This window comes from Mustela nivalis (assembly GCF_964662115.1).
Source record: "Mustela nivalis genome assembly, chromosome: 20".
NCBI classification, from domain to species: Eukaryota; Metazoa; Chordata; class Mammalia; order Carnivora; family Mustelidae; genus Mustela; species Mustela nivalis.
In genome coordinates, this window is record NC_139039.1 from 28887972 (window position 1) to 28910517 (window position 22546).

The following is a 22546-nucleotide window of genomic DNA, read 5'->3' on the forward strand; positions in this document are numbered from 1 at the left end:
TAACACCAGGACCTGAAAAGGACAGCTCCCCGGTCAATATCGTATCTCTCACTACACACTGGGGTGTTAGGTTATAGCCCTGTTTGCCTTTTCCCATGGTGAGTTGATGATTATACTTCTAGATGGTTCTTACTAAGTCAGTGAGTCAGGATTACAGATGAGTTCATCTCTGAAGAGAGAAATGACAGGTACATTGAACTTGGCAGTTTAGGTTTATGAAAATGGGCAGGAGTTTGCTGTAAACACTGGAGAAAATCTCAGGGTTATTCAAATCAATTACTTGCGTATTAATTTTGAAAGGGAATTTTTTTAAAGCATCGGTATTACCATTCTAGCACTAGATAATACTCTTTGACAAAGTAGAATAAGATCTGGGAATGAAGAGTAAGTTTTTTAAGACAGCAGAAAGCAACAGAGGTAGTATGGAAAACCAGATCATTGGCTAACAATCTATTACGATGTCTTTTTGAAATGATGCAATATATTTTGAACAAATGTCAATTTCATTATTGAAACTTTTAAAATTCAGAGTCATTCTTTAGAGTTTAAAATGTTCCGCCCTAAGTCTTCCTTCTTGTTGAAGGTCAGTATGTAACAAAATTCATTCATTCATTCACCCAACAATTATTTAAGGTCCAGGTCCCAACACCAAAGTCATTCAGGTTACAATGTTATACAAAGTAACAAACAATGTGACATTTTCTTTCTTGTGGGAATGACATTATTTAAAAGATCTGAACTACTTACTACTAGCTTTTTCTTCGTAGAGGTTTCAAGGGTCACACTTCCCTATAATATATTATTTTGACATATTTGGATAAATTTAGTTGTTAGAAAATGAAGCAGCTGACCCTGAGAATCTCTATTCATCTTTAAATGGATACATCTTGGTTGTATTAAAATTCAAACGAAAAGGGTAAGATCCAACCTCCAAATAAAAAACTAGGTTTCTAAACTGATAACCAAAAGTTTATTTATCCCTCTTCATATTATTGCATTTATTTTATGTGAAACTGGCTTTTATGTTAGAATTCTATCCACCAGAACTGGATTGATATATTCATGAAAGGACTATAAAGCAATAAAACTGATTTCCAGAGGCAACACATCAAAAATCAATCCTCTCATTTTATAGCCATGCCATGGATAGAGAGTTACTCAAATCACCTCCTTACAATTCTAATCAGTACAAATGGAAAGAAAGTAAACAGTATTCTGGATATAAAGGTTATCACCCTTTTGTTGCCTGCTGTACATCTACGTTTGTTTCATTGCTTTCCTTTGTCGTAATAATCTGAAAATAGCAAATCTGCTTGTCACGAACAGGGCAAGAATTAAACATCTGAAATGTAATTAATGAAACATCATTTCAGACTATTTTTGTTAGTGGAAATAGAGACAAAAATTAAAATGTGCTTCTGCAATATTGTCTTTTAACTTTAAAACACCGTCTTTGACATTTCTATCTCCGTAAGCTCCTGAGGAGGTTATAGTGAATCTGATGTCCAGACAATGATGAGAAGTAACCTTTAAAGCATCTTGTTTTAAAACTAAGAATGGTGCTTATTAATTGTCTGAAAAATCGGACAGGTTTAGAAACTGAGGAAAGAGAATCGAGCCGTAGGTTTTCAGTCACTGGTATATGCCAAGTTCCTTACGGATGGAGACGATGTTCCCCATCCCTCGGGCACCTTCTTGAGTGTCCAGCTTCGTGCCGGGCACTCAGCACGCATCCCCTCTCGATGCCCAGAGCACTCTCATCGCTATAGAGAGGGAGAGGGGATGAGACCATGAAGACAGTCAGTCCTCCATTTGACCACTCCCTCCCTCATACCACACGGACTCCCGAGCACATCAGGAGACATTCAGGAGAGCCGAGTGAAGTGTGGGCCGGAGATCAGGAAGGTCAGGAGCAGGAGGACAGGAGCCGATTTTGCCTTCGGAGAGACCATGTAAAAGATGGAGCCGATTGGTGGGGAGTTGCGAATAGCGACACCCAATCCGTGTTTTTTTCAGGTCTGGAAGCTGGGTTTGAGTCCTCATACCAAGAGCCAGTTGGGAGGTAATGAAAGTGGTGCCATGTTAAAATAAACATCCCCCGTGGCAGCTTTCAGCTGCCTTCCTGTGAGTCTCTCTGAGCACTGCCTTCCACGGGCGGGTGTCAGCCCTGGGATTGGTGGTGATGAAGAAAGCATTCAAGGAAAGGCCAGTGACTGTGGGCCGCCACCTTGGCCTTGCCCTCAGCTGACAGCTCCGTGTTATACTTCTCAGGCCCTTTGGATGGGGAGCTGTATCTTCTAATCAACAGCAAGCTTACATTGACGGGATTTCCGCAGTGTCATCTTGTTTGAATACAATGTACTAGGATGCATTAATTAATAAACGTGCTTTATTTACACGCTGCGGTTTGGGGCCTCTTGAACTCAGAATTCAGAGACAGGAAGCATGTGCCTCATGTTAGCAAAGCCTTGACGTTTTTAATCAGCCTGGGAGAGTGGAAATACTACTGTCTTCGCAGCTCCCGGTTCTCAGCACTCTGATTAGGCATCCGCTGTCAACTCCATTTGTACTTGATCCATAAAAAGAGTTGCATCGTGATATTCTCTTCAAATTCTGGCAAGATTTATTGATGGCTTGGATGTCTCAGTTAGTTTTGCTTCTATTAAAAACTCAAATTTGTTTTTTGAAGTGATGAATTACTTCATTCGCAGGTGTAGTTTTCATATTCCAAAATAATATTTCTGACCTTGGGAAAGACTTAGATGGAACACTCTCTGTTAAATCTTCATAGATTTTTTTCACATTTTGGTTATGCACGAAAAAATCTGTTTCGAACGTCATATTTAACAGCCCTCGTGACACCTTATCGCCCCCAATAATACACGGGTTGTCTTTATTCCTATTTTGCCAGATGAAAGGGGAAGCAAAATTTCAGAAAACTTTTATTTTATTCAGACTGTGTTCATGGTGATTGAAAAAAATGGACTGGAAGATTCTGAGCACAAACCCAAGTTTTTGTCACAAATTAAGAAAATAAACTCTACGTAAAAAGGACCTACTTTTAAACTGTATCATGTTTTGCAAGGGTATCCTATTATCCCATGGGGTAAGAATATTCCTGTCTTAGTAAAGATCCGCCACCACTTCTAGAAAAACTGAGGAGAGATAATCCCTTCCGAAGAATGGATACGCTTCAACTTAATTTAGTCCAATGTTTCAACTCCATTTCACTCTCCCATTCATCAGATAGGATGTCCCTAACTGCCTGAAATTCTTCAAGACAAAACATCATCTGGGGTATATCCTATTCTTACATTCGTACTCACTGTTAAGATACAGTGCCTAGTGCCTGTGGCAAGTTACAAGGAATGACAGCGAGAGAGCTTCCAAAACAGATGCACAATCTTTTATTTACTACAGACCTTTGTATTTTACAGTTGTACCATCATTATTTTTCAAAATAATTCCTTGTGCTCTGTTTGTTTGAACTAAGAAAGTATAGTCATTGCGTCTTCATAAATAGGTCTTACTGGAAAAATCCTATTCTTGCAATCAACCTGAGGACTTAAAAGCAGATTTCACTTGACTGAACTGCCATTTTTGCCAAATTGTGTCTGAATGACAGGAATGGTGGAAAGCCTGGCTTCACAAACACTCAGGATTACCCTCGTGTCGGGACTTGGAAACAACATACAGATGGCAGTCAAAGCAAGAATCTAAAAATATCTAAAAAGAATTTTAAATTAATTGAATTATGACCAGATATTTAAAAGACAAACCAGCTTCGGGACATAAATAGATTTCCATCCTGGTTATATGTTTCCTTTTGTGCTCAATTCAAATTTGTCAGAGAAATGACCAAAAAAAAAACAAAAAACAAAAAACAAAAAACAAAAAAAAAAACTATTTCCTTGAAGGAAAATTTATGTTTTAAATAAATTTCCTTTTTCAGGGCTTCATTATCTCTTAAGTTATACTCAAATATCATATAGCTTACAATAAACTGAGTTGTCTCACAAAACACTCCCTTGGTTCACCGAAATCTATGAATACAATTGCTTTCCTATCTCTTTGCGCACATCGTCAGTGTAGAACAAGAAAATCCTAGGCAGGCTCAGCAAACAGGAAGTTTTACCCCAATAAAATTCCAATGAAAACCAAACCAACTCCCTCCCTCTTTCAAAAAGGAGGTGAACTATATTAAATTTTCTTTTAAGCTCCTTGGAATATTTTCATTATGTCCACATTGATTTATTTCAGGCCACAGATGTGTACATGTTTATCTTTATGGCTGGTTGTGTCTATGTTGGCCCAGAAAACAGCCTACTGCACTAGTGTCAATGGGAAAGCAAAACGGTTTGAAAAGCTGCACCGACTTTGTTTTTGCTGGAATAGTAGCCAGTTGGGGTATAAAGTTTTGAGGCACGTGGATCGACCAGACCCCAAATCTGGACAATGAGGAAGTACACATTTTTGCAAAGACAGTATTTTCCCATTAAGTCAGAAACAATTAGAATAAAGGTCTTTCCTCTTAGAGTTTTAAATGAAGCAGTTGAGACAAGTCCCCGTGCATCTGATATCCCAACACAGAGTGAGTGAGAGGAGCAGCTACTGAGTTCAGAGATGGAGACTTGTGGGTCCCGGGAACTGTGGGCAGCTCTCAAATGGCCTTTCACAACATGTATGGAATGCTAACAGGTATCTGTGCTCCCTGCTGTCTCCTGACTCTCATGTCTCGCTTGCCTGTGAGTTCTGACCACTGTCTTTTTTAATGAACATCTATAAACTCTGCTTAGCACAGAGAAGACTTACAGGGAAGTGAGCTTGCATAGAGAGTGATCTCCAAGGGGAAATGGAAACAGTGGGCCACCCTATCCCCTTCCCACCCACTTTCTTTCCTGTCCCTTATGAGCTTTCCGTCTGAAACTATTATTGATAACAGAATAAAGACAACAATTAATGTGATTCTTAAATGAATGACTGAAACCTTGAACCCCCAAACAGCAGAAAAACCAATTCTGCTAAGCTCCATCATTAAAGGAAATCTAGGTTTGTGGCCATTTATAACAGATCAATGGATGAGACATTCACATTATAAAGTAAGAGAATCTGTGACTCAGTGTCTTACTTAATATTCACACTCATCTGCAGCCCGGAACACACACACACACACACACACACACACACACCCCTAAAAATCATTTTGATAAAGCAGATGTTGAATGCTCTCAGTGGAAAATGACTGAAGGCTTGCACCATGGAATTATTATAAAATACCACACATCTGGTACAAAGTTTGGCCTTATATCAAAAGTCATTTAGGACAAAAATGAGCAAGGAGACTTCTGGCCTCATGAAAGTCTGAGCTTAGAGTTTCTAGAATGACTTCAACTCCCAACTTCTTTCTTTACTAAATAGAATTTATGTCATGAAGAAACAGTAGGTTTCTCCAAACCACCAAACAAATATTTAGGACATTAAGATTGGACAACTTCAAGCTATTGTTTCAAAGAAAACACAGCGATGTAAAATTAAAGGAGGCAATGTGGTTCCATGGGAAAGAAGAATGTAGAACACTTACAAATGACCTTTTCATTCATGAAAAGCTGAGGTCTCAAAGGAACTCTGGAATAACTTGCATATGAGTTTATCACTAATCTATCATCAGGAAAAAACTCCAGGCTGAGAGAGAGCCCTGCTAATGTATTCTGAGTCCACTGGAGCAGAAGCAGGAATGTTCTGGCGGTAATATTTCTCTCCATCGCTACAATCATCTGCCCGTCATGGGTCACAACCACTACGTACCATCACAGAGGGTTGTTCCGCGTTTATATTTATCAAAAGTCAAATCTTAAAGCTGCCAATTCCTTGCTTTCTTTCCACACTGAGAGTGCAATGTGAGTCCTAAATTAACTTGATAAATAAAAATAACAGGCTATTTCTCCATAACCCTTTCTCCGTAAACATCTCTCCGAGGAGGCCATGATTTTATAGTGGAAAAAGAAAAACTTTAGGTAATGAAGTAGCACTACTAAGAATGGATCGGAAAACTCCTGGCGTACCCTTAATTGGAAAAACAGAGCTTAAAAAATATGTTTGTATTGTGAGGTTTTGAGTTTTTTTTTTTTTTTGAGATTCATTTCAAATACACGATTTTGCTATTTATTATACTTTGTTAGACGGCTAAATTGTTACAAGTTTATCCATCTCCTGAATTTTATTTTTCTCATCCACAAAGATGTTATATCTTAAAAATAACTTCAAAGTTATATGTAATATGCTAGCTTTACAATGTCAACAGTACTTGGAAATAAATGAAATGTGCCTTGTTTAGCCAACACACAGTGTTTTATCGATACACAAACAGAAAAATGTCATGTAATGAGATGATTAAGAAAAACATGAGCTTTGTGTCTTAAAGGTTATCCATTTTAGGTTACAGTAATTGATCCCAGTCACTTCGAATGTTTAAAACATTCCAAACCCTCAGCCAAATGTTGAAGAAACAACTCTGCCAGAATTTCAGTAGAGAAAATTTTAGAAGGCTGTTCAAATCCAAAGAAAAGGAAAAATATATATTATTGCTGAAAGTTGTACGTGTGTTCTGCTTTCCAATGAAAACCATAGCCAAATAAGCTTTCATTAAATTGGAACAAGATGACAAATACTAAAGCTGAAAATGCATATAGTAAATTGAAACATTAAACATTACATAAGGTCTCTAATGTGGAACCCAAAAAAAAATTTTGAGACAGAAAATAAAAGAAAATATTTTCAATATCTTAACGGCTGTCTCCTTTTCCCCCCAAGACACACAAGTAAAATAGGTAATGGCCTTTGAAATCAAACTTTGGTTTTAAAACAGCAAAGAAGGAATGCTGGTTGATCATAAGTTTCACTAGCAAGATGCTCGGACGTAGGCATCTTTACAGCAGTTGAGAGCATGGCCTTTCTGGAGAGCTTTCGCCCTTAGTCAGGTGGAGTGACAGACTGTCAGAGACTCACTCGCCATGAACTTCACCTCCACAGCAATAACACGCTGTACATAAACCCACAGACTGGTAGGCAAGCCGTGATCTTACCGCCTAAGAGTTTGGGGTACATTTTCCATCGTCTATGAAGGTTAGAACAAAACCTGAACAAGTAGTGTGTTGTACAGCTCCAATGGGCCGTGGCATGATACAGAGATTGCAGGGGAAACTTGTTTTGTCTTGGTCTGTGGGAACAAGCGGATTTGCAGAATGTTCCTCTGACCGGGTAGTTGACAGATCACCCATCGCTAAGACCGAGAGAACTCGCAGCTAATTTTCACACGTTAAAAAAAAAAAAAAATATATATATATATATATATATATATATATATATATATATATCCTCGTGAACAAATTGTGCTAGTTACAAAGCATGCTGTTGCCTGTCACCACATGAGGCTGATTCAAAGGGAACCAGGGTGGCCAACATCTGTCCAGTGGTTTCCACGCTGAGGAAACACTTAACGTGTTTATAATTCAGTTAGGAGGCTCTACAAAGAAACAGAGTCTTGGCTATTTTGAAGACCCCCACCCCCACACTACCCCCCCTCACCCCGCCCCGCCAAAAGACCAGCTTAAGTATTCCAAAACAGTGTCTACATTCATTCCTACCCCAAATATTTTACCAGTAGTATTTGCTCGTATAATTCTTAATTTAACCAAGGTGTGTATCTGGCACCTGAGGTCCACTAATTCTTACAGGTGCCACTTTGCTCCTAAATCATAGGCAGTGATTGACACACTTACTCGCCAGTGCCTCGGAGAGTGCACAGGGTAGCTCAGGAGCCTGAGGGGTCCTGTATTGATCCATCAGAAGACGAAGTCTGGGACTGGGCAGAGTGTAAACGCGGGTGGGTAATCAGTAAGTCCTTGCCGGATTATGCTGAGTGAACGGAGCTGAATTGGATGGAACCGGAGAGCAGGCGACTACCTGTTTAATTAACTCCCAAATGACAGGCCATGACTTTGGCCTTATCCTTGGGAGGACCCAAGGTATCATCCCGTTAAAGAGGCGCTTACCACATGCTTTCTGGAGATAAGATAATGCCTTCTTCTTTACTCCCGGGAAAGACACCCAGCTCTCACCACAGATGTATCTGGTTATACCGGCTCTTAGCTAAACACAAACTGACAATGTAACATGTCACCTTTCCTCCAGCTTTCCAGCGGCTTTGAGAACCCCACTGCAAGCCTGTACACAGATGGCACTCAGCTCCTCTTTGCATGTGGCTCGTTCCAGCAACCCAGCGCAGTGAGCAAGTTGGAAAGATCTGCACGGGACACGTTTGCTTCCCCCGGACCCTCACCTCTCAGAGTCAGATCAGGTTTAAGTCAGCCAGCAACACCTCTGAATGCGCGCTCTGTGGGGTCCACGGGAGCGTATCCCCACTGGCCCCAAGAGAGGGGTGGGTGTCTGGTGTGTGTGTGTCCCTGACTCTGTCCATGCCTCTCTTTCCTCCTCGGAGCAACAGGGCATGTGATCCAGAGCCTAAAGTTTGTCCCAGGTCTGGAATCAATCTCACCCTTAGTAAGAAGGAGCTCAGTGTGTTCTAGTTTAATATGGAAAGGATTCAGTGACAAATGCCCTCCGTGCTAGGTCCGACCATGCATTTCGCCTTCCACTAACTTCCTACTTCTGCCTCTCTCCTGAGACAAAGGATCCCAGTAACTAGAGTCACTTTATTTGAATTTCTATTTTCACAGGCTGGCCAGGGCACCCGTGTCTCCAGGACTGAAAGTCCTTCTCTTAATATGGAATGCCAGATGTCCCTGAAACAGAGAACAAAAGCCTGCTCACACAGGTTGCCATATGTAAAAAACCTAAAGGGAATCACAGCGGGGCCTGGCATAGAGATCCATTTCATACTTATGAGCCTGCAGAAAAAGGAGAGCACAGATTTGGAGCAGTGGTTCTCAAAGTGTGGTCCCCAGAGCAGGGCCACCAGCACGCTCTCAGCTTCCCTACCCCAGACTCTTTTAAGGCGGAGACTTGGGGGATGGGTCTGGTTTTAACACCCCTCCAGGTGACTCTCATACTCTCTGAGGTTGAATACAAGGATTTAGGGTATGATTTTGTGAGGGATTCCAACTCTACTGTTTGCTTCAGTAAATTCTAAGCAAGCGCCATTCTAACTTTCTTCAAACTTAGATACCTCATTAATAAAGTAGAGACAAAATGTCCCTCACAGGGTTAGTACAAATGCTTCATATGATGCACACAGTCAGAATTCCACTACGTTCTCTACTCCTAGACCCTCCATTCGTTGTCTTTTACAGGTCACTCCCATGACCTTGTGCTTGATTTTTTTTTTTTTTTTAATTAAGTCAAAACTACTTGTTACTGTCTTCATATTCTGCTCACATTGTCTTTCTTGGATCGAGTCAGGGTCTTGGTGGGTCTTGTTTCTGGTCTGGATCCTTCTTGGTTTTCCCCTGTCTGATACATTTCACCCTTCCATTCTGAAGTCGTAATATATAACGATGCGTGCTGTTGTGTTTGAGTATACACGCAATTTAAGGATTCCCGAATTCCATAATCTCAGGGTTTGTCATTTGTATACTGACTCAAGAATTTGCTTCTTTTATAAAATCCAACTTAGACGAGGTTGGATTAAGAAGTCATAGGCATATCCAATATCTCTTTCATTAAAAAAAAATCCAAGCAGAAGATTTTACAGGGAAGCAATAATTAATGTGAAATAATTTATAACATGTCAATTTAAAATGTACAGTAATGATAATGATAGTTATTTTTGCTTGTTTACCTTGAGTTAGACCCATTTCAGGGTTAACAAAATCAAGGCACAGGGTGTTTTAACAACTAGAGGAACGTCTCAGAGCTAACTCGGGACTGACACCTAGACCATTCTTCTATTGCCTTGAGAAATATTTTCAGGCTTCATCACAATAAGGAAACCTTACTTAGACCCTCATGCGCTACAAAGATGTGGATAAATTGGAAGGAGGCCAGAGATAAATCCAGGTGATGAAAGAAGCAGTATGAATGACTTATGAGAAAATGAGAAAAATCCAAATGTGCTTAGGCTGAGGGGGAAAAAAAAAGAAATATGACATAACTGTTTATAGAGCAAAATGGAATTATCATAATGATTTAAAATAGCCTATCTAGGGAGAATGAATAAGCTGGTTCAAAGAAAAGAACATTTTAGTGAAAAATTTCCCCTTCCCTAACCATCCCCAAACAATGTACCTTGAAGAACTTTCGGATTTTTGCAACTTTAGAAAGAAGAGAAGAATTACTATCTGGGGCATTTCAGACAATCCAGATAAATGTGGAAGGAAAAAATTCTGCCCAGGCAGAGAGACACTGAATGACCTCTTGGTTCTTGTCAAAGGTTAATTTTTACATTTTATAAAGAAAACATTTTTATTTTTAAAAAGCATATGCATTCCTCCCTCAAGCCTCTTGGGTCTCTTGATTAAATAACATAGTTTTAACCCTTAATGTCTTTATTTCCCTTTTAAAGGGCTTAGAATGTAGGCCATCCCCAAACTGTGTAAGGAAAGTAATAATTTAACTAAATATTTTAAGTCTAATATCTTAGGCTAAAAGGAAGTTTGATATTCTTGGTTTAATTAGTTTTACTAGACAGTATATTACTTTAGTATTTTCATTCGGTATATTTAGCAAAATTTTACCCAAAGCAATATTTATTTTTCAACCCTGTATTGTTTAATACTCCCCTCACCAAAGCATTGTAAAGCGTTTAAAATATACTTTTATCTTCCAGTGATGAACATTGGTTGTGATAATGTGTTGTTAAGTCTCTAGCCAAGTCCGCTAATGGGTTAATTTTCTGAAAGAACCAGGCAGTATGAAGGCTCAGTGTTATTCCTAAAATGCTTAGTATTATCCAGTTGTTTCAGAAGTGTCATATCAGGGACAAATCAATGTGTTAAGAATTGTCTGATAATATTGTTGAGGGATTAATCTCACAGACTAGATCATCAGCACGATTATCTTTGGCATTCTGTGTGTACACGGTTCCATTTTAAGCATGAAAAGCCTTCTTATGCCCAACGATGAGAGCCTATATATGGAATGATCTGCCACCATTCGATATTTAATCCTGCAATTGAAGCCACTGAAGGGATATGGCCAAGTAACAAGATGAATGAATCGTGACCTCAAACTTGCAAAAAGACAACCCAAACAATTTATCTTTCTAGCCCGTACAGCATTTTTTATCCAATATTCCTATCACTTCTCCTCAGTCTGGGAATTGAGGATTGATCAATGCCACATTAGCACATATGTGAAATGCGAGCTGGGAATGTAGGCAAGCCATTGTTCATGCTTTAAGAATATTCTGCTTCAATGTAGTTTATCTGAAGTCTAAAATCAAGAACTCGTAATTAAAAATCAATCTAATTCTCTAGATTTTCAAACCACTGGAGAAAGGATAGCACGAGGCAATCCAGGGTCTATGAAAACTATATAAACAACAACAACAACAACAACAACAAAAACCCCTTAGAACTTCATGCATCAGAACTTACATAGAATGTTCTGGAATTGCACAGCTCTCAAATGCAGTAAAACCACACTTCGGTTATTAAGAGGATAAATTCCACCCCGATTCATTGGTTAATTGCTTATTACCACATCACTTCAGTGTGCGATCCTACGTTTCTTATACGCCAAGTGGAGTCAACCAATGCGTACGGGGTCAGCACTAATTCATGTGAGGTTTGGCTTCCGTATGCATCTGTGTTTCAGTTGTGCAAGGTTGGTCTTATTTTTGTAGTTAAGTGTGGCAGGGGGCGGGGGAGGGTGGTAAATTAGCATCGTTTTTCCCTCTTGCTAATCAAGTCCCCATAATAAAAAAACATTCTCAGATTTCTTCTCTACAGAAGTAAATACAAACATAAACTAGGCCCCTCAAGAGAAACTCAGAGATTGTTCCGTTAAGTCACAGGCCAAGCACAGCGCTTGTGGATAACTTAGAGGCACTGGTGACCTTCCTAGTAACTACACCGTGGGTTCTGAAATAGCCCCAGGGTGGTGTTTGTTTTATTCTATTACTAAATTCTGCTTTGAATCACCGGGTGCTACCTGTAAGCGATTCTTCCCCGGGATTACAACCATGAAATTGTAATCATTCTCTGCCCTGATGTGTGGTTTCTGGCCAGTGAATAAGAGCTCTAAATGACTCATGTGTCATAATTTCAAGCTGGCCACATTTCAACTGGTATCTATTATATCCAATAGTTTTGAGATACGGAAGGAAACTGTTAATGCATATCAGAGGTATCATTATTATTATGAACGTGCCAGCAGTCCTCCGTGATAAAGTGTCATTGACTTCCTGCCAGCGCTCATGGATTGGTGACATTTTGTTAACCAGTCTACTAAAAAAAAATCTATAACAGGATATTAGATGGTATTTAAAAATAATATCAAAGCAAGGGATCACGGCAAAGGAATCTTGTATCTTAAAAAAATGAAAACTGCAAAGTCCGTTAGCTATGTTTGCCTATGTCTACCCTGTGTAACTTAATTGTTGTGCTGATTATAAAGTTCTAACATAAAAAAATTATTTTCTTGGCAGCAGATATATGTTAAATAAATTAGACTTGTGTGATGATCATTTCTCTATTTTGATTACATAATATTTGCATACATTTCCAACCGCCTTTTTTTTTTTTCACTCTCCAGATTTCTGGACGTTACTCTTCTCCTGCCTCTTATTTTAATTTTAGGTATGTCTAAGGATGCGTAGATTTATGGCTTGTGAATAGAGCCAGGACCTTTCAGAGCATTTTGCTTTGTGTTTTATTTATTTAAGATTTTATTTATTCATTTGACAGAGATCACAGGTAGGCAGAGAGGCAGGCAGAGGGAGAGGAGGAAGCAGGCTCCCGGTCAAGCAGAGAGCCCGACGCGGGGCTCAATCCCAGGACCCCGGGATCACGACCTGAGCTGAAGGCAGAGGCTTTAACCCACTGAGCCACGCAGGCGCCCCTGCTTTTTGTTTTAAAAACAGCATTAGTCCATCAAGTCCTCATTGAAGCAATACAGGTATCAGATGACAGGTGATATTGAACCAAAAGCTCTCTTTGCTGATGACTTGTCAACCAGTGTGGGAAAATAAGTAGGAAGAGGATTCAGATGTAGAGATTTAAGGAAACTAATGTGCCACTTAAAAAGATGTTTTCTGTTATTTTTTAACAATGAGCCGCACGCATATGGGTGATGGGGAGGAACCTCATTAAGAGGCAACCCTCAGATGGTGTCCTACAGAATAAATCCCACCAAGACGAACGGGCCCTGTTCATCCTTTACTCCTTCTTTCCCCATCGGGTCTTTGACCTCAGCCCACGTGGACAGTCACAGATCTTACAGATCCTCAACAAAATACATTTCTGTCCTTTTTAGGTCCTCGCCTTTGATGCTATACCTCAAGTAGTTCTTCTCATTCATTATTAACTTTTAAAAATAGCCAGGACTGGGGCACCCAGGTGGCTCAGTGGGTTAAAGCCTCTGCCTTCAGCTCAGGTCATGCTCCCAGGGTCCTGGGATCGAGCCCCGCATCGAACTCCCTGCTCAGCGGGGAGCCTACTTCTCCTTCTCCCTCTCCCTCTGCTGCTTTGCCTGCTTGTGGTCTCTCATTCGTTCTGTCAAATAAATAAATAAAATCTTTTTTAAAAGAGCCAGGACAGCTTTTTCTAGTTTTCTTGTTGTTTCCTCACGCGTCCCCTGCATTCCAAACCCACTTCCTCAAGAAATTAATTTCTCTCTTAATTGGTTAACACGCACTCTCTCTAAGTCTGCCGCCAGTTCTCTACTGTTCCTTGCCTGTCTCCTTTTCTCTCCCACCTCCCCCTCCAGATGCAGCACTCCTCTAGGGGTGGTGTCTTGGGAGACATTCTGTCTCCTCCCTTCCGCGCTCAGGGCTCCCTGCACAGCTCTAGCTCACGCCACATGGTTTCACCTGCCTGAAATTGCTTTAAATTAAATATTATGCCATATGTCCCTACTGTACTTCAAAAGTCAGTTTTTTGGTCCGGTTTGTAGAGGAAGAGGCCAATCATTAAGAGGAGAAGTTCAGAAACATAAACATAAACATTTCCAGCCCCCGCCCCCCAACATTTCTCTCCTGAGCATGAGCTCTGCTTTTCCAAAATGCTGGTCATGGACCAGTGGCGGGACACACTATGGAGCCCAACGTACATTTCAAGTCACATGTAACTAGACCCATTCACGTACCATTGTGGGGAGAGCTTACATCTTGCATCTTGCCAAAATGATCTCCAGTTGGGTGGTGAAATGAAAGATGGTGAGTGAGTCAACATTTACTCTTTCGCAGCTAAAAACTGTTCAACGGATTTCAGTGCTTCCCTCTCTCCAGCGATACTAGACGTGTTAATGCCTCTCATTAATTACCTCAACTCCGGATGATGGAGCAGGTGGTTATAATGACAGAAGGCAGCCTTGAGGAGGAATTACCCTTAACTATTTAAATCCTGTAGCCCTTACACTGAAAATGTGATTAAAACAAAACAAAACATAACACTTCAGATAAAAGAACATGATAGATTAAACAGTCATTCAATTTGGTATACCAGTAACCTGAGAATATTTGTAGTTGAATTACAGGTGCAGTTAGCTAAAGGCAGGGAAAGCTCTGATCAGATCTTATTCTCCTGAGCATCCCTTTTTTAAATTTTTTTTTTTATTTTTTAATTTTTTAAAAGATTTTATTTATTTATTTGACAGAGAGAGAGATCACAAGTAGGCAGAGAGGCAGGCAGAGAGAGAGGGGGAAGCAGGCTCCCTGCTGAGCAGAGCCCGATGTGGGGCTCAATCCCAAGACTCTGGGATCATGACCTGAGCCGAAAGCAGAGGCTTTAACCCACTGAGCCACCCAGGCGCCCCCTGAGCATCCCTTTTAAAATCGAGGAACAAAACATTTGAGTAATTTGTTCAACATCTGCCTGAAATTGCTTTAAATTAAATATTATGCCATATGTCCCTACTGTACTTCAAAAGTCAGTTTTTTGGTCCGGTTTGTAGAGGAAGAGGCCAATCATTAAGAGGAGAAGTTCAGAAACATAAAGGACATTTTTCTTCTTAGGTCATAAACATTTATGAAGTGCCAAGTAGTTCTTCAGCGTAGGCAGTTCTTTTATCCCTGTCATTTACAAACAGAGTAAACAATGTATACGATGCATTGGACTTGACCTTTGAGTAAAAGATGCTACAAGTTGAATAATCATTAAATGCCATTACATTTATTGAATCTCAGTTACTGAAAATGAATGTTGCCTTTTAATTCTGCATTAGTCTGGGCGGTGAGGCAACGTGGCGGTACCATCGGTCCTAACAGCTCCGTAGTCATGTAACTCACATAGACTTCTGTCTTATTTGACTGTGTCTATACAGGGCACCTAAAAATGGACACTCAACTGCCATTTGATGAAAAAAAATATATACAGAAATGGAACGAGTCCTCCTAGAATGTTTAGGACATCTGGGTTTGACTTTAACGATGGAGATTTATTAGATAATCAACTCGTACAGGTTAACTAACTTCTCCAGGTCTCAGCTTCCTAATCTGTAAGAGGAGGCTTCTCCTTAGTCCTTCGAATGGTCACTAACATTGTGTGATGGCCAATAATATATATGAAAATATTCTGTAGGCTGAAGAACAGCTTACAGACACAGATATTGTAATTTTCATTATGACTCTAACACAAAAAGTCTCTTTTTAAAACTGATTGATTTTCCATGCCAAAATAAGTTTCACCAAGTTGTGAAAAGACCATTATATAATGACATGCAATTAGGAAAGGGAGGATTAGGGTGTAGAATTAGCAGCATCTCTTAAAACTGACGAAGTGAAAAAACATCTACCATCCGTAGGGTATTGTGTTGGGCCATGCGGAATCAATGGGCTAATCCCGCAGTGGTCATCACGGCCTTCCGATCCCCTACTGGACAAAAGTAGCAGTAGCCATCAGCCTACAAAACAGTCTTTGGAAGGGCCATAAACAAGTCCAAGAAGGCCAAAACGATATCCATTTTTGAAGGGGACCAAGAAAAGCCTCGTGGTGAAAAGTCACATTTGAAGTAGTCTGAGAACGTGGACAAGATTTTGAATGGGTGGAGGCACGGCGACCGCTGACCACCCCCTGCCCCCCGCCCCCTGCCCCCAAGCGTCAGGCTGAAAGGGCAGCGGTGTACAAGGCAGGAGGTGGGAGAGCTGGCACCGTGCGACGTCACCAGAGCGCACAGGCGACGCAGACACATGGCGAAGCCTGCTGCAACTGCATTTTACCGTCCTTACATCGCTATCTCGCGGATGGTATGGTTGGCAGCCTCAAAAGCGTCCCAGCTGCCCCACTTTACAACGCTGATCATTCTGTGCCGCTTTCCAACCAGGTAAACCAACAAGCGCCCTCAGAGGGGTCCTCACCGACGGCAACACCCACAATGCAAAGGCCATCGCTCTCTTCGAGAATGTGCTCTGCTAAGTTCCTCATATTTATAATGTTCTGTGACTCGACAGCATCACACAGATAAGGCCCAGAGGAAATGCAGCAGTTAATAAATTATTAAGCTGCTTTCCTTTAAAACATCGGGACTGGGCAGTACAAAGACTCGCCATGGTCTGTCAAATGCAAACGGATCTGTAAATCTTAAAAAGAAGAATTATCTGAGCTCAGAACAGCTGGCCCTGCAGATCCCACAGCCCACCTGGGACCCCCTCACTGCAGCCTGTCACTCTTAAAGAGTTTAATGCTAATACAGTCAATGAAACATAAAACCAGACCGAGGGAGGTGGGCTCTGGGCACCCTCGAAGGATTTACCTTATGCTTCGTAAAATGACTTTTAAAGTCATCCCCTGAAACGTAGCTTTGAAACGACAACATTGCGCTTGTACAGAAAGCACTTAATTGATACTGGTCACTTGCTTCTTATAACAGGATGGACGACCAGACACATTTCTACTTTGTCATCTTGCTTGTTAGTTCTGTTTCCGATTCCGTTGCTTGTGCCACATACACAGAGCTAAAGCCCCTGATTCTTAAAATTATTATGTGTGATTTATTTTTTTCTGACAGGTAAATGGCTTCAGAATTCCTTGAGATCCATTTTGCAGCCCCGTTTCCATGGCCTGGACATCGCTCCTTAAACTCTTTATTTTATCGCCCAGACCCAAATCGGCTCACTTGGCAGAAATGGTTACAACAGGGGTCTGGCTCCGATCGGTTGTTTGTGCAGTTTCTGAGCCGCGTTTGTGGGGCAGGTGGGAAGGCCAGCTGGTTGAGGGGATCAGATTAGTTGAAACACAAAACTAGTACTTTCATCTATGCCTCCCTCTCTCCCCGACGTGGGCAACTATACTTACAGTCCAGATGAAAAGTTGGAAAACATCCCAGTTTCATTTATATGGGGACAGAGATTGGACATGTTAATGATGTGGGATGTACTGAGAACAGCATCTTCCTTCCTTCTTCATTTATGACGTTAGACATTTCCATAGGGACATTACGATATAATTTACGTTGGAAATCTCAGTTATGAAAGGGAACAGATTTAATAACACTGACTGGGGACTGCAGCGCCAAGAAGGTCTTAAAGCAACCTCTACCTAGGGCTTCCTTTTCATACATCTTCGTGCCGGCTCTCAGTCTGGTCTTGTAGCAAGTCAACTGCTTTTGGTCATAGATTCCTAACCTTTTCAAGATGGCTCTTGGGTTTGGGATACAGGTAAATGTTTCCGAGAAAACTGGGGTGGCTATAGAGAGTTTCACATTCAGTTTCATTTATGATTTAAACTTTAGATTTAGAAGCATGATAACACAACAAAATAATAGCAAATTTCCAGGTGGTCTATGAAGGTGATTTCTACCAAATGCCCTGGGGGGAAAAATTACATTTAAAACAATATGTGTAATAAAATAAAATAAAACAAAACAATACTCGTGTTGTTAAGTTAGTAGGATGAGTATAGATTCTGTAGGTGCTTGAAAGTCAGGCAGAGCATTTCATACTCATGGTGTGAGAGAACTTGGAATGGTTCAAAGTTGCTGTGTAATCTACTGCGAAGTACCTACACCTGTTTACCCCTCACGTCTGTACCTAGCCACACACTTCCCAAGATTGCTTGAAGATTGAATGGGACAACGTATTGATGTATATGTATGGAACAGCTCCATACATATTTACTACTTGCCTACTGCTACTATTATCATCAACAGAGGATTGCTTTTAGGAAAACAACATAATTGAAACAGGTTTCAGGATGCTCAGTTCGGCCATGGGGGAGGATTGAGAGGGAAGGGCCTTAAGTTAAGGAGACCAGGTATGAAGCAGTTTCTGGATCCTAGAGAAGTGGTGAGGGAGCTGTGAGCTACGGTGGGAGCAACCAGAATGGAGGAGAAGGGGCCATCATGGAGAAAGGAAAATAACCCAAGAAATCCAGGTGGGTGAGAACACCAGAGTTCCCAAAAGTTCATCAGCTCCTCATAATTTTGAAAGCCTAATCACCATTCGGGCCAAGAGATGGGATTATTTTTTTTTTTAAGATTTTATTTATTTTATTTATTTTTTTTAAGATTTTATTCATTTGAGAGAGAGAGAGAGAGAGCAAGGGAGTGCGTGAATGGAAGTGGGGGTGAGGGTGTGGGGGGAGAGCCAGATGGAGAGAGAACCCTGAAACAGACTCCCGTTGACCACAGAGCCCTACATGGGGCTTGATCCCAGGACTCGGCGATCAGTGACCTGAGTCAAAATTAAGAGTCAGACGGGACGCTCAACCGACTGAGCTACCCAGGCACTCCAAGATGGGATTATTGTGGTTCTTAAATTCCCAGTTATTATCCTCTAGAACTGAGAGTCCTATTTCATATATTGTTTCCAACAAGTAGAAGGTAAAAAAAATTCTACCCCTTCTGTGTTAACAGTACCCAGACTTTCTTGTGAGATTGTTTTGTGAGAACCTATTGGAATAAATAGCCTTTTCACAATTATTAGGCTCCAAACCATATCTGTGCTAGGTTTACTAAACCTTTAATGCCAAAGGCACACAGATACTTTTGTGAGTTCTGATTGGTTGCACAAATGAGTCTCTCCAAACAGCAACTCATTGTTGTGTTAGTCTTTATCTTCAGTAAGACACTTGGGTATCAGTTCAGTTCATTCCCAAGGAAGCCACGGAAAAAATTAGAACATGAATGATAACTTACTCTTTTAAGAGACAAAAAACTATCTCCTGAAATAATTTAAAAATAGACACCCCTCATCTACTACGAGTTTAATGGAACTCTCTATTTCCGTTACTTGTTGGAATGACAACGGGATAAACAAATTCTCAAAAATTTCACATTTTTTTACATTTCAGTGACCATTTCACTTTTACTTATTTTAAAAATCGCTTCTAACAAAAGCGCCTCCTGAATGCTACCACCAAGTACTCTTGGGGAATTTTCTTTGAAAGCAGTAATGATAGCAGTGTCTTATTTTTGTAAGATTCACAGGAGAGCTTCCATTCATCAGATTTACCTTGTTGGAGTCCTGGCTCGTACAATTCCACATTCTCCACTCCATGTTCTGGGCGAATTCTGAATTCCACTTTGAAAAGCAGAAAGGTTTTTCTATCCTGGATGCTTGATGAGACCCTGGTGCTTAAAACAGGGCCAGCTAACTGAATATACATAAAAATGAGCCTAGGGGCACCTGGGTGGCTCAGTGGGTTGGGGCCCCTGCCTTTGGCTCAGGTCATGGTCCCAAGGGTCCTGGGATAGAGCCCCTCATTGCATCGGGCTCTCTGCTCAGCAGGGAGCCTGCTTCCTCCTCTCTCTCTGCCTGCCTCTCTGCCTACTGTCTGTCAAGTAAATAAATAAAATCTTAAAAAAAAAAAAAAAAAGGCCTAAAACTAAAGAACAGTTTACTACCCCTCTTAGGGAACTCCTCTCTTTGGGGTTGTCCATCTCTGTTATACATGTCCTCGCACTGAGCCCGGGATGCTAACTTCTCCAGTAGAAAATTCGTAAAACTGTCTTAGAGGGGAGGAACTCCCCTTGGAGACTCAATCCTAGTCTTAAGCACTTGTACCAAATAAAGTGGTGGTGGTGGTGGGGGGGGCTGAAAAGAAACGTGGAATGTAGGCAAGAGGGAATAAGGAGGAAGGAGAAAACAGGAGTCATGAAACACGTCTGACAAAAGGAAGAGTCATTAGAGGAGGGAGCAGGCAGGAAGTCGTGGAGACAAGGAGGTCTCAGGTTGCAGAAAGAGGCTAACTTGTGTTTTGGAGAACCGTGAATATCCACTCCCCATCTCCTGCGTTCTGGCACTCCAGCAAAGAAAACACAAATATTTCAATATCCGCAGTGTTTTTAAATGCCAATGGAAAGGAGCTCAACCAGCGCCTTTATCCTACTTATTTTTCAGCTTGTTCAAGGGCAACTTTATGGTACAAACTGTTTTCGGGGCAATAAATATAAGACAAATGTCTTTCTTTGCTTATGCTCTTTGTTTGTAAACACACATAACAATAAAATTCTCCAGAGACACCTGCGTGCATTTACCTCTCCAAACTTCTTTCTGGGTAATGGTCCTAAATGAAGAACAGTTTATACTTTCAAGAAGAAGAAAAAAAAAAAGTGAATGGCACTCGATGTTTTTAAGAAAACTCTGACTGCCAATTTTTGAGTATACATTTTTCGAAGTATTAACTCCCTATCCTTACAGTTTTGGCTCTGAATAAAATGTCACATGTGAGTAGTGTATGTTTCTTCATTTGATAAGATCTGCTTCACAGGGTGAGTGTGAAAGATGTGAGCATCATTATTGAGCCGCTTCCCAAGGCTTCCTCCACCCCCTCCCCACCCCCCACACATCTGTCTCCAGACTCCCCAGGCCGGTAGGGATGGTGCAGGAAGTTCGCAGAATGCTGAGGACAGAAGGTGGGAGGGGGGTAAGGTAGTGAGCTGCCGAGCTCGCAAACAGGGTCGTGCAACTAGCAGGGCCCTCATTAGCTGAATTCTAGATGCACGTTCTCAGGACAAAACTGCTCCTAACTTGTCCTCCTGACAAAGACTCCCTGGGACCACACCTTCCTCAGGTTCCCTTGAGCCCGACTCCCCTTCGCATCCTGGCTGAGCTCACGCTCCATGTCTGATTCAATTCCGTATCCCCTGCCTTTGATCTAGGAGTCCTTGGCCGTCTTCAGCAAGAACCCTCCTACTCTTGATGCTTCCTCTCAATACTTTTCTGTCCACCCCACCTCCCGGTGCCCACTAACCTGCTCCTCAGCTCTAAATCGCGATGTGTTCTTGCACTGGGAGTGGAACCCAAGCACAGCCCTGCGGTAACCTGACACCCATGGAAGTGAATAAAATCTTCCTTACCCTTTTTTAAAAAGATTATTTATTTATTTATTTGACAGAGAGAGAGAGAGAGAGAGAAAGAGCACAAGTAAGCAGAACACCAGGCAGAGAGAGAGAGCGGGGAAGCAGGCTCCCCGATGAGCAGAGAGCCCAGCTCGGGGCTTGATCCCAGGACCCTGGAATCATGACCTGAGCAGAAGGCAGAGGCTTTAACCCACTGAGCCACCCACGGGCCCCGTGGGAAAAGGTTTTTAAAGATCGTTTGGATTTGCAGCTTAGGGCTTCAACTGCTGCCTGCCTTTTGATGCCCAGAGTTGATGTGGCTATAGGATCAGGCCAGTACCTGGATCATGGTTGGGGAGAGGCTGGAAATCTAAGGGGCAACCTCAGTCCAGAAGACCTGAATCCTCTGAAGGAGGGGGCAGCAGGAGTTAGCACCCTGATCATGAACTTGGAAAATGAAAATGGTACAAGACGAATGAAGTCTTTCTGAATACGTCTTGCCTAAGTCTTGCTCTCCCAACATGCCCGAGAAAGACACCGCAGTTGGCTGGGAATAACATTGCTCAGCGGAGCTATGTTGAATGTGAAATATGCCACAATATGACTGGGTGCAATTTGAAAATATCCAGAAAACATGAAGTCATGAAAAAATATCAGATAATTTAAGTCAGTTCAATTAATCAGCCATCTAGTTTAATGTGACTAAAACCAAGATCAATGACGAAGGCACGGTTTCTTGGGGAATTCGTTCCTTTTTTCCCCTTTAAACGAGGAGGAAAATGGTCTAAGCCACTAAGAGCTAATTCAGATTTCACTCTCTATCTACTTGCATCTAAATATGATCCTATCTTTACAACAAAATTCTTTGGCTCTTTTAAAGGTCTACAGTCAGTCAAATCCATACATTTAACAGACTAACATATAATTCCTTCTTCAGTAAATTCTGGCACAGCCTTATCCTATGAAGTTTCCTTGCTATCATGACTCCAAAAGCAAGATGCTTATTCTAATTCTAGGCTTGCAATGTCAAAACTATTTACTCCACACCTTTACTTCTTGACAAAAAATGCACAAAATATGAATACAAACACTTCTTCCCTTTGGATAAATGTTACTTAGTTATTAAGAAAACAATGGCCACAGAACCTTGTAC

At 41.2% G+C, this 22546-nt stretch overlaps 1 protein-coding gene across 3 annotated transcripts in view; it reads right to left on the reverse strand.

Moving 5' to 3' along the window:
• TENM3 (teneurin transmembrane protein 3) overlaps positions 1-22546 on the reverse strand; it is a 2451411-nt gene that overhangs the window by 360243 nt on the left and 2068622 nt on the right. The window lies entirely within an intron of this gene.